The sequence below is a fragment of the Uranotaenia lowii genome, chromosome 1 (assembly GCF_029784155.1).
Source record: "Uranotaenia lowii strain MFRU-FL chromosome 1, ASM2978415v1, whole genome shotgun sequence".
NCBI lineage: Eukaryota > Metazoa > Arthropoda > Insecta > Diptera > Culicidae > Uranotaenia > Uranotaenia lowii.
Genome location: NC_073691.1, coordinates 128,370,378 through 128,393,723, shown reverse-complemented (window position 1 = coordinate 128,393,723; position 23,346 = coordinate 128,370,378). Strand labels below are relative to the sequence as shown.

General features: G+C 41.2%; 2 long non-coding RNA genes across 2 annotated transcripts; one reads left to right on the top strand and one right to left on the bottom strand.

Annotated features, from left to right (window-relative positions):
- Positions 1-10,759: 10,759 nt before the first annotated feature.
- LOC129738895 (uncharacterized) lies at positions 10,760-12,531 on the bottom strand. Its single transcript, XR_008735674.1, has 2 exons — positions 11,288-12,531; positions 10,760-11,195 (listed from the first exon to the last, which is right to left on the bottom strand). It is a non-coding gene; the product is annotated as an uncharacterized LOC129738895 (long non-coding RNA).
- Positions 12,532-16,058: 3,527 nt separating this feature from the next.
- LOC129740069 (uncharacterized) lies at positions 16,059-16,932 on the top strand. The gene is made up of 3 exons (XR_008736088.1): positions 16,059-16,451; positions 16,512-16,675; positions 16,820-16,932. It is a non-coding gene; the product is annotated as an uncharacterized LOC129740069 (long non-coding RNA).
- The last annotated feature ends 6,414 nt before the right edge of the window (positions 16,933-23,346 follow it).

Sequence of the window (23,346 nt, the reverse complement as noted above, 5' to 3'; positions counted from 1 at the left end):
GTTCTCTGGTGCTGAATCCTCTTCTTGATGTCCTGACAATCCTTTCAATTGCAGCGACGTGGTGTTTGGAGCTGCTGTACTTGAATTTCCGAACATTCCAATATCCCGAACCTGGATGGGTTCTCTGCGATGGTGTGTAGCGCCTGGCTACGGTGGCTCACCAGAGCTACTATCCCCAGCGCTGCTATGCTGCTTCAAGATGACAGGATTGCATTCTGGACAATGAGTGGCGGCAATCCCACGCAAGGTTGCCAGCCCTCTCCAAATTCTGACGAACTTCCTGGCAGAGTTCTCAGAGTCCATTCAGCCGACGCTGGTCCCGCGCAAGGCCGTTGTCTCCTTCATAAAGGCCTACTTCGTGGTGTTCGTCGATGTCCTAGTGACGAATTAGCATCCGCTGTGTTCCGTTGAGTAGTTCGAATGGAAGAGTTCTGCATAATTTACTCCGAGTTGTTGGGGCGAGGTTTCAAAGATGATGTTGGTCCTTCAGCCTTCTCCATTTCGTGTTTTGTGCTCCGAGTGAGCTTGTGGTCAGCGTTGTTGCTTACATAGCTTGAATGTTAATCAGGTTTGATGTCCTTCGCATGGTAGCGCCCACGCTTTCCTGTGACGACATCCTCTAGAACATACAAATTCGCTCCCAGTTTCTCCTTCACGATGGCAGCGATGAACTTCGGATCCAGCTTCTTGTTTATGTGGTCCGCCTTCGACGATAGTACAAACGAACGACGCCATACTAGCTCGCCCGGTTGGAACGAGACCGTGCGCTTCCGTAGATCGTAGCGTTCCTTCGTTCTCTCATGGTTCTTCTTGATTCGCTGCTGGATGAACTTGTGAATCCTGTTGATCGTGGATAACCTCATCTCCTGCGCGACCTTTGGATCATCTGACACGTTTAAGTCTTGCTGAGTGTAGAGATCCGTGTGCAGCAAAAGTTCCCGACCGAAGTTGGCGAAGTGTGGACTGACCCCGGTGGATTCGTGCTTTGCACTGTTAATAGCGGCGGTAATGGCTGCCAGATTCTTGTCCCATTCGCGGTGATCTTCTTCCAGTAAAGAACGAATACATGTAATGAGAACTCTGTTCACCCGCTCGGCGTTGTTGACCTGCGGTGCGTAGAATGCTGTCTTCATATGGATGATGTTGTGACGGCTAAGCAGCGCTCGAAAGACTTGTGACTCGAACTGCTTCCCGTTATCTGACAATACTATCCTCGGCCTGGAGAATTTCAGGAATACCTTTTCCTCGAGAAACTCGACCATCTTTGTTGAATCGGCTGCCCGCATCGGGTGGGCAATGACGTATTTGGTGACCCAGTCGACGATGACCAGAAGAACTGTGTTGCCCTTCTTGGATCTGGTGAGCGGTCCGACGAAGTCGATGGATATTAACTCCCATGGTACCCTTGCTGGCTTGAGTTTCCCCATCTGAGGCATCATTTGTTTGTTGGGAGCTTTGCTGGCTTTGCACGTAGCGCAAGCCTTCACGTAACGAGCGACCATGTCCTGCATCTTCGGCCAATAATAGTGTTGTTGAAGTTTGTGCCATGTTTTGTAGAAACCTAAGTGCGCGGCTGAAGGCGAATCGTGAAAACGACGGATCAATTCTGCTCGCTCTTCCTCTGGAACGACCTTCTTCCATCGATGACTGATAACGCCCGTCTCGTCTTTGACCTGGCAATTTTTGTAGAGTTCTTCATTCGCTATTCGGAAGTCCGGATATTTTCCGCCTTGATTCTGCACCTGCCTGATGAGGTTTCTATACCACGGATCGTGTACCTGCGTGATTGAGAAGACCAATGAACAAACTATCCTGGACAGTGCGTCTGGAACGATATTACAGCTGCCTTTCCTGTATCGTATCTCAAAATCGAACGCGTTGAGCCTCAACAACCACCTGCTCATGAGGGCCGTTGGATTCTTCAAGGTCTTCAGGTAACTGAGGGCTGAATGGTCACAGTAGACCACAAAGCGTACTCCTTCGACGTAGCCACGGAACTTTTCAATTGCTCGTATTACGGCCAGGCATTCCTTTTCAGTTACGGTGTATTTCCTTTCCGCTGAAGAAAGTTTTTGTGAAAAGTAGCAGATTGGGTGCTCGTCACCGTCGATTGTCTGCGTCAACACGGCTCCAATTGCCATATCGCTGGCATCGCAAGAAATAGAAAATGGCTTCGTGTAGTCTGGCATGGCTAAGACTGGAGCTGTTACAAGGGCCGACTTAAGTTTGAGAAAAGCTTCCTTGGCTGCTGTTGTCCAACGAAACTTCGTTTTGGTCTTCGTAAGCTCGGTGATGGGAGCTGCAATACGGGAGAAATCGGAGATGAAACGACGGTACCACCCACACATTCCCAGAAACCGTTGGACTTCCTTCCTGGTTGTTGGTACGGGGAATTTTACAATACACTCTACTTTTTCGTCATCCACCTTCCAACCTCCTTCGCTGAGAATGTAGCCCAGATATTTGATTTGCTGCCGACAAAACTTGGACTTTTCGGCCGAGATAGTGAGCTTAGCTCGATGTAGTCTTGCCGCAACTTCTCTAAGAACTGTAATGTGTTCCTCAAACGATTTAGAACATATGATGATGTCGTCCAAATAATGGAAAACGTACGGCTCCATATCCGCAAACAAGTGAGTCATAATCCTCGCCAGTCCTTGGCTGGCTGTGCACAGCCCAAAAGGGACCACTTTGAATTGAAAGTGCCCTCGGGAAGGTACTGTAAATGCCGTCAGTGGCCTTGATTCCTCATGAAGGGGCATTTGCCAAAAGGCATCTTTGAGATCTATCGACGATATGAATGAACAGCCTCCCAGATTATTGATAATCGATGAAATTTGTGGGATTGGGTAGCCCTCGTTGACCATAATGGAGTTAAGATGCCTTGCATCCAAGCAGACGCGGTAACTCCCGTTTTTCTTCTTGACTGCCACAAGAGGGTTGTTCCACGGCGAAAAAACTGCCTCCTCGATCACATCCAACGAGATCATTCTGTCTACTTCGCGGTTGACCTCCTCCAGGACATATTGGGACATTGGGTAATATCGCTGCTTCCGTGGCATGGCTTTGCCCACATCTATGCGGTGTTCATAAAGCTCCGTTCTTCCCAATTTCCCTTCCTCGGCTTTCGGAAATAGCTTGATTGTCTCATTCAGTATCTGGCGTTGTTCTACCGATAGTTCCTTCATCGGCTCTGCTTCAAGTTCTTGCTCAGTAATCATTGAACAGCATACTGCTTTGACTCCGAACGTTTGCCAAAAGTTCATGCCCATGATGGCGCAGTCTGGCAGACTCGGCACAAGAAGGACTGGTAATATTTCATTTCGATTGTTATATGATATCGGTAGACGAGTGAAGTGGTTTATTTTGTGTGGTGTTCCATCCGCTGTTTTGATCCCACCGTTCAGTGCTTCTTTTCGTAGTCCAAGCTCTTCCACAATTTGTGCTTTACTACCACCTAGCAACGAACAGTTCGCTCCACTGTCCAACAAAGCTGTAACTTTCTTTCCAAGAACGTCCAGAACGGCGTGTGGACGGTTGTCATGTCCGGGATTGATAATGATAGAGTTGATGTCTTGTAAATTGGGAGGTATTGAAGGTTGATAGCTGTGTTGCGAAGAATCTGGCCCTCCATCTACCACCTCCTCGCTGCGGCGTTTTCCGCTTCACTATTACAAACAATACAGCTGCGTAACGTGTAACCTTTTCGACCGCATCTGTAGCAAAAGAGAATTGCCTGTGCCTTCGTGCAATCCGGAAACCTATGCCCCTCCTCATCGCAGTTCCAGCAAAGCGCTGGACGGTACGCTGCATGCTGAACAGGATCTAGATCGTACATATTGCTGCCTGCTTGCTGAAGCTGCTGGTTCTGGAGCTGTGGTTGATAGTGCTGTTGGAATTGCCGTTGAGGCTGCTGTTGTTGAAGCTGTTGCTGTTGAAGCTGTTGCTGTTGAGGCTGCTGCTGTTGTTGAAGCTGCTGCTGTTGAGGCTGCTGTCGCGGAGCCCATTTAGCTTGCTGTTGCAACGGATGTTGTATTCGATAGCTCTCCGCTTGACTGCCTTGCCGATTCACCAAATTGTTCTGACCTGCCGAAGTTGTAGGCGGTTGCTGACGCTGTTCCGGTCGTTGTTGAGAGTGTTGCTGCTGTAGTCCTGTATTGAAACGATTCGATCTGCGCTCCAGTTGAAGCTTCATGGCACAAACTTGCTCGTACAGCTGGTTGAAGTCCCCTTGCAAACCGTTTGCTTCTTCTGGATCCACTAGATCTGCTTCAGTTTGGATAGCTGACGTTGAAGCCGCACCTTGCTGGGCCTCGTTCTCCACCGCATGTACTCTGTTGAAGCGTGGCTGTTGTATTGGAAGCCGATGCGATGGTGCTGAGTATGATGTGGCTCCGTACAACTGCTCGTCCGCCTCCACTGCTTGCAATCTCCCGAAACGCTGCTGCTGGTGTTGCTGAGACCGACTTGTTGTTGCTGGTGTTGCGAAGTTCGGTTCTAGTAAGTGGTTGTGCGGAATTGGAATTCTGCGCTGCTGGTTCAGCAATAGCCTTGTTTCGTCGAAGTTGCTGCAGACGTTGACCAGCACAGAAAAAAAATCTGAATCCTTAACAACACTGAAATTGGAAATCTTTAATGTTACATGACATAGAACGCGATTTATTAATGTAAATTTACAGATTAAAACAAGATTGAATCCTTAACAGCACTGAATTCTAATGGCATAAATATTAATTGACACGGAACGCGATTATTTGATGGAAATTTACATCGCATATGATGTAAATAAAAAGAAGCATCACATATGATGGAATTTTCAGTGCGAATTGAATATTTCACGTCTTAAATATTTTACATGTCTTTCAAATTCCACACGCCTGTAGATGTTTACAGACGTGTAATATTCAACTCGCACTGAAAATTCCGTCATATGTGATGTTTTTTTTTATTTACATCATATGTGATGTAATTTTACAACTTTTTTCTGGTCACACAGAATTCTTAACAGCACTGAAATGGAAATTTCTTAAAATTACACGACATGGAATGTTATAGGACATTGAATTAATATTCAATGAATATTTTAAAACACTGTACGCGTTAATGTCATGTAAAAATACAGACTGTCAAAAACAGGCACACACAAATGTCAACAAAGTGTTTAGTCAAGTCGTGCACCATATATAATATTTTAACAGTCGTCCCGCGAGTGAGTTAATCGATCTTGCTGGTTGCTGGAGATCTTTGCTGCGGATCTGGAAGTGGCTCCACGTTATTAAATTTAGGATCCGGTACTTCGGGGAGGAAAATAAAAGTATGGATGTAACTCCTAAAGACAAACCAAATTTGTGAGATAAAAAAATTCTGCCGCTTAATAAAATGAATTATATTAATTATAGAAAGATTTTATTTTTTATTAGGAAATGAGAAAATTCCATTATTGAATCATATTAACGATTAATTAAATAAAACAAATTCCAATTGGAAAGTTTTTATTCCAGTATTCAGTGATTTTATAATTTACATCATTTTGATTTTACACGTTGCAAAATTTTACATCCCTTTTATTTTACACGTAGCAAAATTTTACTGGCGTGTAATTCCCAACTAGCACTGAAAATTCCGTCATATATGATGCTTCTTTTTATTTACATCACATGTGATGTGATTTTACAGATTTTTTTCGTAGTGTGAGGTCCATCAATGTCTTTGGCTGAGCGGCTGTTACTATTGTTGCATAGTCCATATTCATATTTTTCTTGACTATGAACAACTTCTCCTCTTCCGTAAGTGGTGGATCGATGAAGCGGAATAGTGTAGAGATGTCACGGAAAAACTTATCGAACGTTTCGTTGGCACCTTGAAAACGGAAGCTGGCTTCCAACCTCAGGATCTGAGCATACCCGCTAGGCAGGAATTCCCGTCGAATTTCTTGCTTGAATGCTTGCCAGGAATACAGGCGACGTTGGGCAAGTGCTCTTGAGTACCAGTCGAGGGCGTCTTCAAGCAACAGGTGCTTGATAGAAGCCAGAAGTGTCTGATCGTCGATTCCCTCTGATCTGGCAAACGTCTCCACCCGATCCAAGAAAATGTTGAGGGACGTGGTGTCGCCTCGGAACTTGAAAGGCCAATTGTGAATCGCCTTCTGCATCCGCCTGTCGTAGTTGCTACCACTTCGGTTTGTAAAGCTGTCGTTCAACTGCTGCTGCCTCCTTTGTCGTTGTTGAATGTCGAACCGCAGTTCGTCCAGAACGTTCACAGCAGCCAGACCAGCCGAACTACCCGACCTCCGGATGATTACTTCCTCCGAGTCCCTCTGTCCTTGTCTGCCTCCTTGGAACGGAAGAGAAGACGGCTCGACATCCGCTTCTTGCATCCGTGCTCGTGCTCCTTCATCATTTCCGGCTGCTTGTGGCCTCGGTGGAATCGTCAACGCATCGCAGGCATCCCTACTGCTACTGTTCTCTGCCTGGATGGTTGGGACACTAGTTGAAAGGCTAGTGTTTTCTGTTTCACTTAGCACCATATTGACTGCACTGTTCACGCACTCTATCTGAGCTAGCAGCGTCTCTACAAGCTCGCACACGACCCTACGCGTTTCCTCTAAACTCGCGACCACTGGAATCAGTGATAATCTTTGCCGGTAATGAAGCAATCTCGATTTCGCGCAAGCCATTTGATCGGCGTTTCTATTCTGCGTGGCTGAATCAACATGATTCCTCAATTCTACAACTGCCCTCTGGCAGACCTCGATGTTCAACTCCGGCGACATTACGTGTTCTGAATTAACATAAATGGTGTCTCTAAGGGTGTCCTCTTGGACAAGGGCTTTTAACTTGACCACCCTAGCTCTTCTAGAGCATGGGGCTAGATTCGTAACATGGCGCAAGGCCAATTCATATTCCATCTCCTCATCATTAAGATGATACAACTCAATTTGTTTATTCATCATCATTTGTTTGGATCAAAAACCAGATATTTTCAGTGGACTTACAGATCAAAATAACAACTTGATACGATACAAAAACTTGAGCAAAAATCAAAATAAGCCTAACAGTTGCTTTCGCAAATCAACTGTTTTAATAATCATAATAATATCATTTCATATAAATACTAATGATATTCAAAATATTCAAAATTATCGAACAAAATAATGCGGTTCGATTTAGTTGGGCGCCATTTGTAATGGTGGCAGATTGTGGTCGGTGCCACATAAATAAACAATTCAAAATTTGAGCTAAATTTTCTATTTTGGCAACATTTTTTAACCCCTTTTCCCAGCTAGAACATGTGTGTCATTAGGCTTTCACTTACGCTTCGTTGGGGTTATCACCCGGGACCTGTCGCTCGTCTCGCAGCGTCGCCTCATGCTTGCGTGATCCTCCACTAGTGCTGCTCTTCCGTAGGAGGCGGAGGCCGCCACACGCGACCCTGTCGCGCCTCGTCGGAGCGCAACCGAAATGGCTGAGCCCAGCGTTCGATGGTGTTGATTCCGATGGTGCCTCTTCTGACACTGTTTCGCCTCACGCGACTCTGTCGGGTCTTGCTCGAGTGCAAGCGAAGCTGCTGGCCCCCACACTTGATCCTGAAGCGCGCCTTGTTGCTGATAGCGCCTCTTCCGGACGCTTCGTCGCCTCTCACCTGAGAGTAGCTGGTGCTGCCGGTCGCAGCGCACAATTTTGGCGCACCTGTCGTGCTGCTGGCGCCTCTTCCGGACAATGCCTTGCCTCACGCGACTGCCGCGTCTGCTTGCCGAGCGTAATCGGCGCTGCCGAGCACCACGCTCGATTTTGGCGCACCTGTTGTGCTGCTGGCTCCTCTTCCGGACAATGCCTCGCCTCAGGCAACCTTGTCGCGTCTGCTTGCCGAGCGTAACCGATCCTACCGGTTGCCACGTTCGATTTTGGCGCACCTCTCGCACCGCTAGCGCCTCTTTCGGATGATATTTTTTGCTTTCCGCGACCCTGTCGCGTCTCACGCCGATGCTGCTGGTCGCCACACTCCTTTTCGGAGCACCTGCTATGCCGACGGCACCTCTGCCGGACAATAGTTTGCCTCCCGCGACCCCGTCGCGTTTCTCGTCGAGCGTAACCGGTGCTGCCGGTCACCACGCTCGTTCTTAGAGCACCTGCCGTGTCGATGGCGCCTCTGCCGGACGATATTTAGCCTCCCGCGACCCTGTCGCGTCTCTCGTTGAGCGTAGCCGGGGGTGCCGATCACCACGCTTGTTTTTAGAGCACCTGCCGTGCCGATGGAGCCTCTGCCGGGCGATATTTTGCCTCTCGCGACCCTGTCGCGTCTCTCGCCGATGCTGCCGGTTGCCACACTCCTTTTCGGAACACCTGTTGCGCTGCTAGCGCCTTCCCGGACACCGTGTTGGCTCACGCGACTCCGTCGCGTCTCGCTGGCCGTAGCTGGTACTGTCGGTCGTCGCACTTGTTGATGAAAGGCCTGTGGTGCTGATGGTGCCAGCACAGATAGCGGAAGAAAAAAGGGCCGCAAAGCGACCCTTATTCTAACTTTTGCTTCCTTCCGCCCGTTCTGGTGGTCTTCCGACTGAAGTTGCCTGTGGCTTTTCTTCCTTCCGGCCGTTCCTTTGCTGGCCTTCCGACAGGGGTATTCCGTGGTGCCACGTTGCTTGGAGTTCGACTCTGTGCCTGAGTCGACTTTCCTTCCTCCTGAACTGAATTCCCGATCTCCCTTTGATCGATTCGGATCAGTCGGAATTCGTTTCTCCGGAGAAGTCCGAACAGCACACTCCGCGCTTTCAATGCGGTCACTCTGCGGTTAGGTTTTCCCTCGTTGTACCGCCACGCGGGAATCCTCGTTGACAGTTCTTCGCATACACGCTTAATCTTTTCCATCCATAAGTGTCATTCTTTCTACCCATTTGCTCTAAATATTTTCTGCATGGGTTTGTTTTTTGCGCGAGCCTGTTCAATGTTCTACACTACAATGTTGCTTTAGTGTGGGATGGGTTATTTTAAGAAGTTGTTGCCTTGTTGCTCATCGTATCGTTTTCATTTCAGGACAAAACATGACGTAGTGAAAAAATTCATATGCAACAAGCATCACCTGCAGAATCCTTCAGGGGCTCAATCCATTCCGGACAATCAACAGTCTGCAGTGGATCGAACTGATTCCCCAACCCACTCATCGGACTTATCGTCATGCTGCTCAGGCGCCTAACGTTGCGCCTATTTTCCTATTTCAGCTCATCGGTCCCATCATTCAAAAGTACCAAAACTTCATCTGATTTTCCCAAATGCTACCCATCAGATCCGGATTACTCGATTGGATCTTCTGGAGCAGCGATGGCAACAGACGGGGGTCCTCCTGAAGCAGCTTTTTCATCTCGATGAAGATCGAATGTTCCTGCAGGAGGGCGCTTCTCGGACGATGGAATGTAACGCCTCGCCATGTTACCATCCAATTCCGTGACTTTCTGCTGCTTCTACATAGCTCTTGAAAGAAAAAAGTGTTGAATAAGCATAAATTTGTCATAAGTAATGCAAAATTAATGTTACTCACCGCTACCGACAAAGCTGGCACCGTCGTTTATAGGTCCAACTTCTTCCAGCTTTGCTTACCAGCCCGGAGCTCAGCCGGAAGATTTTGTTTCGATTCTATGAATTATATTTGCAAAAATCAAGGCGAAATCTTTGTCTAAGAGCAAACGCACCAATAAGTGAGTATACGCGGCCCGGTTTTGCTCATTTCACCGGACCGGTTTTGGGATACACACTATAACTCTTTCGTGCACCGGGCGGTAGCATAATTATTTTTAAATTTAGCATTGCACTGAGAAAACTTTTGAGGAAAATCTAAATCTTAAATTAATACGTACCAAGTAAATTTTCGGAGGCGTCAGTTTTTTGCTGAAATTTCGATGAATGTTGGTCTTAAAAGGGCCTGGGGGTGTTGGCAGTTATTTGACGGGATAGCTGCTATCCGTATCGTGACGTCAAAGTCTACATCCTGGTTGAACATGCCATACAGCAGCAGCAAGGCCAAGCAGCTTCGAAAACCAGCAATCGGGTCCGATGACGGATGCAGCAAGAACTTCCGAGCAGGATGTTTGCTTCGCTTGGCCTCGTCATCATATCTATAGGACACCGCTTTCAACCGGTAGTGGTTGTAAAGCGTTGAGTTTCCCTTACGGTGTTTCCAATTCCTTGTCACCCGTTTGCTGGATTGTGATTAAAAACTTATTGAATTATATACGCGGCCTGGTTTTGCTCATTTCAGCGGACCGGTTTTGGGATACACACTCTTTCGTGCACCGGGCGGTAGCATAATTATTTTTAAATTTAGCATTGCACTGAGAAAATTTTTGAAGAAAATCTAAATTTAAATTAATACGTACCGAGTAAATTTTCGGAGTCGTCAGTTTTTTGCTCAAATTTCGATGAATGTTGGTCTTAAAAGGGCCTGGGGGTGTTGGCAGTTATTTGACGGGATAGCTGCTATCCGTATCGTGACGTCAAAGTCTACATCCTGGTTGAACATGCCAATATACAGAAGCAGCAAGGCCAAGCAGCTTCGAACACCAGCAATCGGGTCCGATGACGGATGCAGCAAGAACTTCCGAGCAGGATGTTTGCTTCGCTTGGCCTCGTCATCGTATCTATAGGACACCGCTTTCAACCGGTGGTGGTTGTAAAGCGTTGAGTTTTCCTTACGGTGTTTCCAATTCCGTGTCACCCGTTTGCTGGATTGTGATTAAAAACTTATTGAATTGTAGGACGACTTGATTGAATAAAATAAGTTCAGATAAGAATATATTTTCGAATTAAGCTCGATTTTGCTTTCAAAACGCCGGGCACTTATATTTCCTAACAAATGGACCCGAAAAACAAAATTTAACAAACCAAACAATTCAACTAAAATTCAACTTTATTTGTTTATTATATTTATATTAAAATCATACTTTTCTAAAAAATCTTCAACTTCTTTTTCTATCCAACGTGCTGATTGAAATAATTGCTGCTCCGAAAAACTGGGTCCCATTAGTTGCAAACTTATTGGACCTCGTTCCGGAAGCCGAATCGGTAGGGACAGTACTGGAATGCCACCCATATCGGCCGGTTGGATACAAAAATCCTGCACAGCGCACTGGTCTCGATTATTATTACTCCGAGAAACTCCGAGTGACCATTTTTGGTCACAAATTACGATGCTTCAAGTTTGTTTATCTGAAATTGAGTGAGAAAGGAAAAAATGTTATCAAAATTCATAGGTAGAAAAAAAGTCAAAAACAGTATAAAATACAAAATAAATAACTCACCATCAGAACCAGCATTTACACTTTCTCGTTCAATTCCTGGAAAACCCCGAAAAAATGTAACGAAATTGCGAATTTAACTGCAGTTATTACAAGAAAAACCATCCACAATTTTAAGCTGATACAATTTTTTTCTTAAAATAAATATCAACAAACATCTACACGCTGCGACATCGTTTGTTTAATTCTGCTCAAAGCGGTAGAATTTTTTCAGTGCATGTTTGCTCTCGCCCCTTTCTAGTGAGCAAATTTGGTGATTTTATCGGTCCCGACGGCATCGGCCCTATTTTGCTCACCTTCATACTAACCCCCGGTGCGGTATGGAAGTGATTAAACTCGTGAGCATTTTCACTTTGCTCGCGATTGCTGCGGATGCCCTTACAGATTGGCCTACTGAGCTACGAAGTGTTTTCCATAATTTCGGAACAGCCAATATTATCCCCCAGCTATAGCCGGATGAGTCGAACGGAGAAGGGACGAAATGTGCTAATTGTAGGAGGATTCAACGGCCATGGTGGACACGGAAAAGACAGCGTTGATGACCGAGAGGATGCAATAGTGTTTTCCTCCGACAAAACGGAACATTCGAGGAAAAAAACGGAGAGGAACATTATTAAAACATAGATTCCCAAAACATTAATGAATGTGAATGTAATGAAAAACAAAAATAAAATCTTGAATGAATTTGTGTCTTAGTTTCATTTAATGTAGTGTATAACCAGAACAGTGGAAAAAAACCTTTTAGATAGTGAATGGGAAACCGGTAGAATGTACCTTTTTGCTCACACACTTAGAAAAATCCACGTAGATTTACATGCAACTGCATGGGTAGAAAGGAATCGGCTATATTTACAAGTGATAATACTGCACGTTTCATGTAAATTCCCGGTAGCATTCATTGCTGTTGTTTACTGTACATTTACATTATTTAGCACATCTCACAAATCTTATTGGACAAGGAGTGGTTTCGCAAAATCAAAAAAATTACCGTTTTTATGCAGGAAAAACTTTATTTCACGTTAATCACACTTGCTGATTGATTAACAACACTTGCACTGATCTTTGTTGCCGATTCCGCCGACGACGGCGGCTCGACTGCTGGGTCGATAAGAAAGCAGAAAATTGTCGCACAGTTGGGGCTATGATGTTTTGGGGATTCAGCATCAATATTTCCTGTAAAGAACAGCAATTAGTGTGAAATTATCAAGTCAATCACAGTTCTTTTTAATATTGATTTACCTTTAATCAGCAACCACGATTTGATTGAAAAAAAAACTAACATCTTTTGCCGACGCAGCACGGGACGGGAAACGAATAAGAATGGAAACAAAACAAAACTGACAAACTGACACCGGCGCTGGAATAAGCGTGCATTGACATGTAATTTTCATAGAAATGGTTGAGCTGCTATACTCTTTTTCAAAAATTTCCAAGCGACGATGTAGAAATGTAAAATCACTTGTATTGTAAGGTTACATTTTTTTATCTGTGCAGTGAATCTTAAAAAGGTAATATTTACCTTTTTTCTAGGTGAAAAGAAAAACGGTACAATTCACCTCGAAAGAGGGGTGGAAAAAAAGTACCGCGCTAAACGGTAAATTTTACCTTTTTATTTTTTTCCGTGAACACATATGATGGAATTTTCAGAGCGAGTTGAATATTACACGTCTATGAATTTCAACAGACGTGTAAAATTTGGAAGACATGTAAATATTTAAGACGTGTAATATTTAATTCGCACTGAAAATTCCGTCATTTGTGATGCTTCTTTTTATTTACATCATATGTGATGGAAATTTACATCAAATAATCGCATTCCGTGTCATGTAATATTCATGTCCTTCGAATTCAGTGCTATTATGGATTCAACTTTTTTCAATCTGTAAATTTACATCAACAAATAGCGTTCGACGTCATGTAATATTAAAGGTTTTTCAATTTCAGTGTTGTTAAGGATTCAGATTTTTTTGCTGTGTAGAACAATGCTCATTTTTTTCTTGAATACTGTAATTTTTTTTACAGTGATACCCTACGGGAGCCCAAATCAGCTATCGCAGAAATAGAAAAAAAGAGTGGATCAGCAATATTTGTTCTTTGGCTCTATTTTCCTTTGCCTTTGCGTCTAAAGTTTGGCTTATTGAGGGACTGAATTCCGCTGGGGTTAGCTACTATCCGTGACCTTATAGTTGACATCCTGTAAAAACATGCCGCGTACAGCACCTCCAGGGCCAAGCAGCTTCGATCGACAAACAAAAGGGTCCGGTGGCGGGTGCAGTCGGATCTGCGCCGGATAAAATGCGAAACTCCAAGTACCGGATTGAAATCTTCACCACCGAGCCACGGTAGCTGCCCCGAAGATTTCGATCCATGAAGCGGAAATCGCGATGGGTATCGGAGGCTTCGGTTGATCAGAATCAATCAACTATGTGTCAGTAGCGGCGGGGAATCATATCTTCCAGTGGCATCTTCCGGAGGTATTTCACGAGAGGCTACCGTTACGGAGAAGATCGACAATATGGAAAAATATTACGCCGGAAATTTCTGTACTGGCGGAAGAGTGTGGAATAATGTTGCTGCTGTACATCGTTCTGCTGACCAAGGGTCTGGAGAGCGTTTAAAGCGAAGATACTGATACATGTACGTTTCAGTTTCTTTTTTCGTTTTGTAGTCGAAGTTCGTGTCGAAAGTTAACTGATCCGAATAAATAATGGAACAACCATAACAAATCTACCTATATAACCATGTAATTTCACTTCTATGTTCACGCTATCTTTCAATATTTTAACACTTGCCAATCAATCATACAGTTAAGTAAGATGTTTAAAGATCATCATAATGGAAATCTAGCAGTGTTTACGAAATCCAACTTGCTTAAAAGCTGCAGTAGAAAATGAGTGTATCCTTCATCAGAGTTGAGGAATTTCAATGATGAAACTTAATTGATTTTTAGAAGGAGGTTGTTTTTATTTAAATTATTAAGTCTGACCTATCTTATCTGATTTTTTTCTTCGAGGAATCGTATATGAGCCACCGCACGCATCACATTTTTGCTTCTGCAGCGCCGAAATCCTTGGGCCTTCTCTCACCGACTGAATTTTAACCTCTTCCGGCCGTGCACCTCACAGATTTCGCAAACCTTTAAGACGATTCGAACGCGTACCATTTTGCAAATTTCTCTGGCAATGAAATGTAAACAAATTCTACACGCTTAAAGTCGTTTGTTTAACTCAGCATTAAATGATAGAATTTTTTCAGTGCATGTTTTCTCACGCCCCTTTCTAGTGAGCAAATTTGGTGATTTTGTCGGTCCCGACGGCAACGGCCCTATTTTTCTCACCCTCATACTAACCCCCGGTGCGGTATGAAAGTGATCAAACTCGTGAGCATTTTCACTTTGCTCGCGATTGCTGCGGATGCCCTAAGCAATATCTTGGTGATTGGCAAAACTTCGTGTTTTACAAAAAATCAGAGCACCTGGCATCCCAGCCAGCCAGCAGCCAGCCGAACAGCCAGCTGTCAAATTTCGGCTCCTCCTCCGCATCCAACCCTCGTCTACTTTTTGCCAAAGAGAGACCACCATATCTAGAGGCATCATGGGCGAGGGATCAAAGCTGAGTTCGACCTTATGAACTAAAAATTGAACTCTCTTTGTTGGACTGAAAACACTTAGCGAGTTCAGTCCGAACCGGAACAGCAACTAACGAACACGTCGCAAAATTATGTCGTTCCGGAACAATTACCGGAAGACTATATATGAAGGAACTATATAATGAAATGCATGTTCACCGTGTCAGCGTAAAATACTGTCCGTCATTGTCATCATATGGTCAGGGCTATTAAATCTAGATTTAATAGCCCTGCATATGGTGAGCGGCTTGCGGAATGTCCGGAAACTTCCGGATGTTGTTTACTTCCCGTGGGAAGTAACATCTGGAAGTTTTCTTTGACCGGGAATGTAAAAACTTTCCACCGCTCTGTAATTGCAATGCAATGTACCGGAACAGCAACATCCGGGTACAACAAATTTTAATCATCCTTTAATTCCCTGAAAATCAGCTACCCTCGAAAAAAAAAAAAGGATAAATTCGAGTTCGGCTGCCGAACTTACACGGAAAAAAATTGAGTGGTCATCCCAAAGACGCTGTCATGATAATTTTACCATTTCAGCGCTATAGTATTTTCAACCACGAAAAGTTTAACATCGATTTTGTGAAAGTGCGCATGAAACAATATTGAAATTACTTTGTACCTGGTAATTTTCGATAACTCTCAATGTTTGTTGTCGAAAATACTATGATCATGATAATTTCATCATAATTTCTATCACAACTACACACTTAGAAAAATCCACGTAGATTTACATGCAACTGCATGGGTAGAAAGGAATCGGCTATTTACAAGTGATAATACTGCACGTTTCATGTAAATTCCCGGTAGCATTCATTGCTGTTGTTTACTGTACATTTACATTATTTAGCACATCTCACAAATCTTATTGGACAAGGAGTGGTTTCGCAAAATCAAAAAAATTACCGTTTTTATGCAGGAAAAACTTTATTTCACGTTAATCACACTTGCTGATTGATTAACAACACTTGCACTGATCTTTGTTGCCGATTCCGCCGACGACGGCGGCTCGACTGCTGGGTCGATAAGAAAGCAGAAAATTGTCGCACAGTTGGGGCTATGATGTTTTGGGGATTCAGCATCAATATTTCCTGCACGCAGCGAAAAGTAGTACCATTGATATAAAAAAAATACATCTTTAATTCAAAAACCTTGCGTACATTGAAACAAAATCCTTTTTCCTTGATTTAAGTAAATTTTATATTGAACCGAACTATTTTTCCTTTAAACCAATGTTCCAAGTTTTAAAATCAAAGTATTTAATTTAAATTTAAAGAATTTATTTTTTGACGCAGAATCAATGTAAAAATTCATTGATTTAGATGAATGTTTTTTTGAATCAAAGTATTTTTTCGTCAAATAGTCGACACATCTTCATTAGCTTCTGTTTGGTGAACGGGTCGGGGAAAAGCTTTTCCGATAACCAGTCAGACTTATTTATACCAGCGGAATCTTCCTGCCGTGCAACCCCAGACAGCATCGGATTCAAGAGCGGAAAATTCCGACAGCTACGAGAGGGCAAACGATAGTGGACTCCAAGGTAGGTCTTTCAAAATCAATTCAATTTTGAATAAACTGTCAACATAACAACATTTTTTAGGGCAACCATTCGTCCAACCAATTTGAAAAGGTAACTGTGCTGACTGTTCCAGTCCTCCGGCTATAAGCGGTTGCAATCGGTTCCGATCCGGTCCAGGGAGACACAACGGCTGACGCCAAAACCCTTTTGTTCGAAAGCAACTGTCTAGCAACGAATATCGTTCAGTAAGTACAAGTTCAGTATGTAAAATAATATATTTTTTTTATTGTTAGAATTATTTAGCTTAATGTCGTCATTGTAATAAATTTGTATTATGTGCGCTATGTAAAAAATTCATGTGTACATTTTTTTCTACTCTTTATTTACAGATGAACCGGTTTAAAAATTCAATATAAGGGAAAATCGATTATGTGAAGTGGTGAACGATAGAACATCTACTTACAGAGAAAAAAAACTTACAGAGAAATAAAATGTTTCCAACCATATTCGATTTCTTTTTATTTCCAATAGGACGAAAATTAATATGTAGTACTAGAATTTTTAGGAATAAAAAATAAAATTGAAGAACAAATGCTTTAAAATTGAAATCCAAATACCGTTGAATTGAATAAAAATTATATAAAATCAAACTAAAAGGTTTTTGAATCAAAAGCCTTTTGTTTTTTGAAACAAAGAAAAAGTTTTGATTCAAAGGAAAGCATTTCTTTGAAACAAAAGAAAATGCATTTGAATCAAAGGAATTTTTATTTGTCCCAAAATCAAAGGAAAAAATCCTTTGTTTTTGCGGCACTTTCCTTTAAAACTAAATTTTATTTTTCTGCGTGTGTAAAGAACAGCAATTAGTGTGAAATTATCAAGTCAATCACAGTTCTTTTTAATATTGATTTACCTTTAATCAGCAACCACGATTTGATTGAAAAAAAAACTAACATCTTTTGCCGACGCAGCACGGGACGGGAAACGAATAAGAATGGAAACAAAACAAAACTGACAAACTGACACCGGCGCTGGAATAAGCGTGCATTGACATGTAATTTTCATAGAAATGGTTGAGCTGCTATACTCTTTTTCAAAAATTTCCAAGCGACGATGTAGAAATGTAAAATCACTTGTATTGTAAGGTTACATTTTTTTATCTGTGTACCGTCCGCATAGTAATTTTGACATTGTGGCACCAATTCATATCAACAAAATACTACGCACATCTATAGACACTATAATTTCATATAGTCTGGCAAAGAGAATGACGGGAGCCAATCGAACTGTCATTCGCGCGGAGCCAATCGAGCATACTATGATAATGTTCAAGCTCTTCATAGCTCTCTCCAGTTTCAATATAAAAAATAGTTTCTCAGATTCGTAAATTGCATGCTATTTTTTTCACTTTAACTTGAAATCGCTTTTGAAAAATATTTTATGATCTAAAATGAAAAAAATAGTGAAGTTCTGCTAAATAGCATTATTTATTGTTAGTAAAAAGCAAAAAAAAAGCTTTATGAATCACAATACTTCAACCATGATTTTCCAATATTTAGAAAGTTTGCTCGATTGGCTCCCGCGAATGACAGTTCGATTGGCTCCCGTCATTCTCTTTGCCAGACTATATGAAATTATAGTGTCTATACGCACATCGTACTTTTGAGAACAAAACATATTTGACTCAAAAACATATGATATGATAATTTTACTATGGTAAACATTCTTGTTGTTTACACTAATTCAGGATCAATAATCATCAAACCCGTGAGTAAAAAACTAATTTTGAGCTGCTTTATAGTTACATAACTTTGAAAATCATTCAAGAGCATCGGGAGAACACACTAACATTGACCGACGTGTGTCGGAAGTGTGAATTTTCATGTTTCAAATAATGTCATAATGCATGCATGCAAATAAACAAACAAACATCCCAAGTAACCATAAGCACTAAAACATAGCCCTTAATCAACACTATATTCCCATATATAACTCTGTATTAATGCTTGTTTTGCACTATATGCGTATATAATGCAGATTTAATGCTAAAAAGGCGAAATAGCGGGCTGATTAAATGCTATCACAACATAGTCTTTAATAAGCATTACAAATGCTGAATTAGAGCACCATCAAAACGTCATTTTTCGCAAGCCGTATAAAAGCATTAACAATGCATACTTAGAACACCTTTTGTTTATTTAATTATTATTTTTTGAATAATTGAAATGAACAAAAAATAAATAAATAATTATTATCTGCAACATCAATCAACCTGCTGAATTAAGGAGGATTATGCCTGCTTAATGAATTCTTCTGAGTCTCGAACCGAGGATCCCGCAGCAGCTTTTATCTCTGCTTGCGCCTTTACCATTTCGACCACTCTTGATGCTGATAAGGTGGGTGAAAAAATCCGTACTTCAAGTACTGTTCGGGTCACACCACTCCTAATGCTTATTAACTTTAGAGCTACTCTATATGTGCATATAGTGCTATCATTAGTGCTAATTTTCTTCATTGCTTCTATGCATTAATAATGCTTATATAAAACAAAAAAGCATTATGAATGTTGATTTAATGCCAACTTGCATTAGAAATGGTGATTTCATGTTAACTTGCATTAGAAATGTTGATTTAATGCTGATTCAGGGTTTTGGCTTAATTAATGCTTATGGTTACTTGGGATACATAGTAATTTTACTATTTAAATCAAGCTCCTCGCTCCTCCTAATCTTTATCATAACACATCCCGAATAGAAAAATATGGTGAAAAAACCATGAATTCCATATTCACAAACCATAAATTATACGGTTTTCACTATAATTATTATCTTCCTCGATACCGTGAATGCACATTGAAATTTATATTTTTCGACCATACATTTCATAGTTTTGACGAAAATAACCATGAAAAAGGGGTATTGTTATGCAGCGTGACCATGAAAAAAATGGCGATTTCCCATACATTAGAAAGCTCGAAACTATAAAGTTGATGGTGATAACAGCTTCCATTTTTTCATGGTAAAACCGTGAAAATCCATTGATTTCCATTGTTTGCCCGGTGAAATAAAAATTTTGGTTCAGGGTTTGTAAATGGTGGGATTTTTTCGCTCGTACATATGATTTGTACAATGAGTAATCTTATTTTTATGTATTGCAAATAACTTGATTTATTTTTCAATTAACAAAAAAACACATAAATTCACATATTTTTTCACTTTAATTAATCACTCAACTGCATCACCACGTACCGCTTCTGATGAGGATCCTTCGCTGGGAGGCTGGCTCCTTTTTGGCCACTTGGTGCTTCCGGTCCGGTGGCATTTTTTCCCAGTTAGAGACGAGCAATTCGCTTTTATCTCTATAATTGAAAACAAAATTTTTATTTAGAATGAACCTCACTTACGTAGACTTTTAAAAACTCACCGTTTCGAAATTCGAACACCTTTCAATCCTCCGATTAGAGCACTATGCTTAGAACAAAAGTCCTGCTGCCGATTGAAAAATTCTTCTGCGAAAAAAAAACACGTGCCGTACGGTCAGATTGTCAATCTACACGAAAAATATGAATTGTTATAATTTGCTATAAATATTAACGCTCGGATGTTGTTTAAACTGTGAAGTACATGGTCACATTAGAATTCATCGGAAAATGAATGTAATACCATGGTTCTGGTTATTCGGGATACTAGTTTCATCGTGAAACATATTAATTTTACTAGGGACGAAGTAAAACAATGCATCATTTCATTGACAATTTTACTAAAACGTAGTCGAATTTACTATGCGCAGCCAAATTGAGCACATGGTAAAATAGCTATGCGTAAGGTATTATAAACAACAAAACATATTTGACTCAAAAATATGGTCGCCTGTTGTTCGTTTAAACCACGGATTTAGTAATTTTACTATGCTTTTTTTTTGTGTGTAGTATGGAGTATGCATACACTCAGAAAAATACTATTATGTATAGAGTTGTTTTTGACATTTCTTACGCACACTAGCTGAGCGTGTATAGATAAGACGGGACAATTAACCTCAAAAACTCTCGGTACAAAAAACGGGCAGGCACATGGTCGTTTTTGAGGTTGATTGTCCCAAAACTGAAAAGTGTTGGTGGAACAACCTGCACAATACCACCAACACTATCAGCGGAAAATAGGACTATGCCATAAGATTCTCTTATAAAGTGGCGCCATAAGAAAAATTAATGAAATTCATAAGATTGTCTTATGACGCGAATGAATTCTGAAGATGAACGCCTACTTCAATGAGAGGTTGTTGCTTTTCATAAGAGATCCCAAGCAACCAAAAGTCGCGTTTTTACTTAAAGATGGAACTCCGAAGTTCACATTTGGCTGAAAAAATGTTTTACGGGAACTTCAGGTGACTCTTGTCGCGTAAAAGTTACTCAGGAACTTCCATCGCCCTTTGAAAGGTTAAACTATCGATAACAGAACTTCTAGGCGCTTTCAATGGAACTTCTTTCAAGAAGGTCGATAACGTTCGCGTAACATTCCAAAACGCACCATTATGATACTTGAAGGTGTTTTAAAGAACCTATATGGGAAATCTAAGCGACATGTCAAAAATGTTTTTCAAGAAGGTCGATAACGTTCGCGTAACATTCTAAAGCGCACCATTAAGATACTTGAAGGTGTTTTAAAGAACCTATATCGGAATTCTAAGCGACATGTCATAAATGTTTTTCAAGAAGGTCGATAACGTTCGCGTAACATTCTAAGGCGCACCATTAAGATACTTGAAGGTGTTTTAAAGAACCTATATCGGAATTCTAAGCGACATGTCATAAATGTTTTTCAAGAAGGTCGATAACGTTCGCGTAACATTCTAAGGCGCACCATTAAGATACTTGAAGGTGTTTTAAAGAACCTATATGGGAATTCTAAGCGACATGTCAAAAATGTCTGTCAATTTTTTGTCATGGTATTTGTTTTGTTTATATCTGTACTGATATTTACAAATGGAATTCAAGATTTTTTCGAATTTTTCTTATAAATGTTAAATAAGATATTCGAATAAATTTTGATGATGCGAATTTTTGTTTTGATTCATATTGTGTACTGAAAGTCCTTTGAACGAAATAAGGTACCTTCTATTGACCAACCCACTCAATCATCTCAAATGACATTAAGTTTAAATACTAATCATTACAGTGGCAATTAGCTATTGATGGATTGGTCGAGAGGCTGGTGAGTTTCATTGCAACCTAGAGAGCAGCGGTTCAATTCTCTAGGCGTGTAAGCAGCTTTTGTAATCAAAACAATATAATAAAAATCAATGAGATAGACCATGATAGACCGGCAACCTAGCAATCTGACATGTGGTTGTCAGAGCAATCTGTCACTCGGATTTTTTTTTCGGCGCGTAGAAGTTTCTTGACATTCTCTTAGAAGCTGAATAGCGTTCTCTACAGCCACCTAAACGAACTTGAAAGTAGCTTTAAGAACTTAAATTTTGGGCTGATTAGCATTCTCTTCAGACACAAACGAGAGCTGATTAAGCTTCTATGGAACCTTTTTAAGGGAATTCTGGTTGCTTGGGATTCTTATGGAAACAGTAAATCACTTTCTGATAAGAAAAATTCTAGATATTTCATGCTGAAAACATTCACTTTATTGTTTGCCAAATTTGTTTAAAATTAAATCCTTCATGGTCACCATCAGGAGCGCATCAACAGACGGCTCCATCAAAGTTTTTTTCGCCGCATCTTAATCTTCGCCCTTTCATTTTTTGCCGATCAGCTTGCTGAAAAGTAAACAAATAATGTATTTTAGTTTACTAATATATTAAACGTTCACAACAAAAACATTAAATCGAACTTACCATTCCGGAGATAACAATAACATTTAACATTCAAGGAAAACTATAATAACTATCAACTGGCGATTGCTTCGTACTGTTAGATGATGAAAAAAAACTGATGCTATGAATGAATGTGTTCATCATTTTTTCACAATGCCGTTTCTTCTATTTTTCATAAGAACATCGTATGAAAATTGAAAGAATTTCATAAGACTCTTATGAAACATTATTTTACACTCTAAAAAGCTGTTCATAAGATGCTTCTTATGAAAATTATAATAAGAATTTTCCTGAGTGTATCAGAACTTACACTGAACCTCGAAAATACCCAAACTTGAGAACTTTCCCCGCCAACCCGAATGAAACTCCCTCCCTACAGGTTTGGCTATTGGTGGCATAGCACAAAGTTAAGCTCTTAAAGGAGAACTCATCCCCCAAAATCTGATACCACAATAAAATGGAAATCAAAATAAAAAAAAATATCGCCAGATACAGGAATCACACCCATACCTGCAATGGCTTTGCGATTACCATCTCAGGATGCTAACCGCTCGACCACCGGAGAGCTGTTGAGAGAGGCAGCTACATCATCGTATATGTGAGACTTTCTGCGAATGAAGCGGGAATAAAAGTTATCCCCCAAAAAAAACAGTTCTTCGCTTTGAACTTACCCCCCAAACCTAAATCTGCCACGATGGAGGTAACAGAATCAGATGCGCTTACAACAAAAACCCCCCAAAAAAACAGTTCTTCGCTTGAAGGACAAGTTTGACTTATTCACGCAGAAAAATAGAAATTAGTTTCAAAGGAAAGTGCCACGAAAACAAAGGATTTTTTCCTTTGATTTTGGGACAAATAAAAATTACTTAGATTCAAAAACATTTTCCTTTGTTTCGAAGAAATGTTTTCCTTTGAATCAAAGAATGTTTCTTGATTCAAAATCTGAAATACTTTGATTCCAAATCTTAAATCCCTTGAACCTATAGCATTTCCGTTTGATGTCATAACATTTTCCTTTATTTCCAAGTTATTTTGATTTTAATTCGAAAACATTTTTTCTTTGTTCTTATTATTTACTTTCGTTTCTGCCACAGGT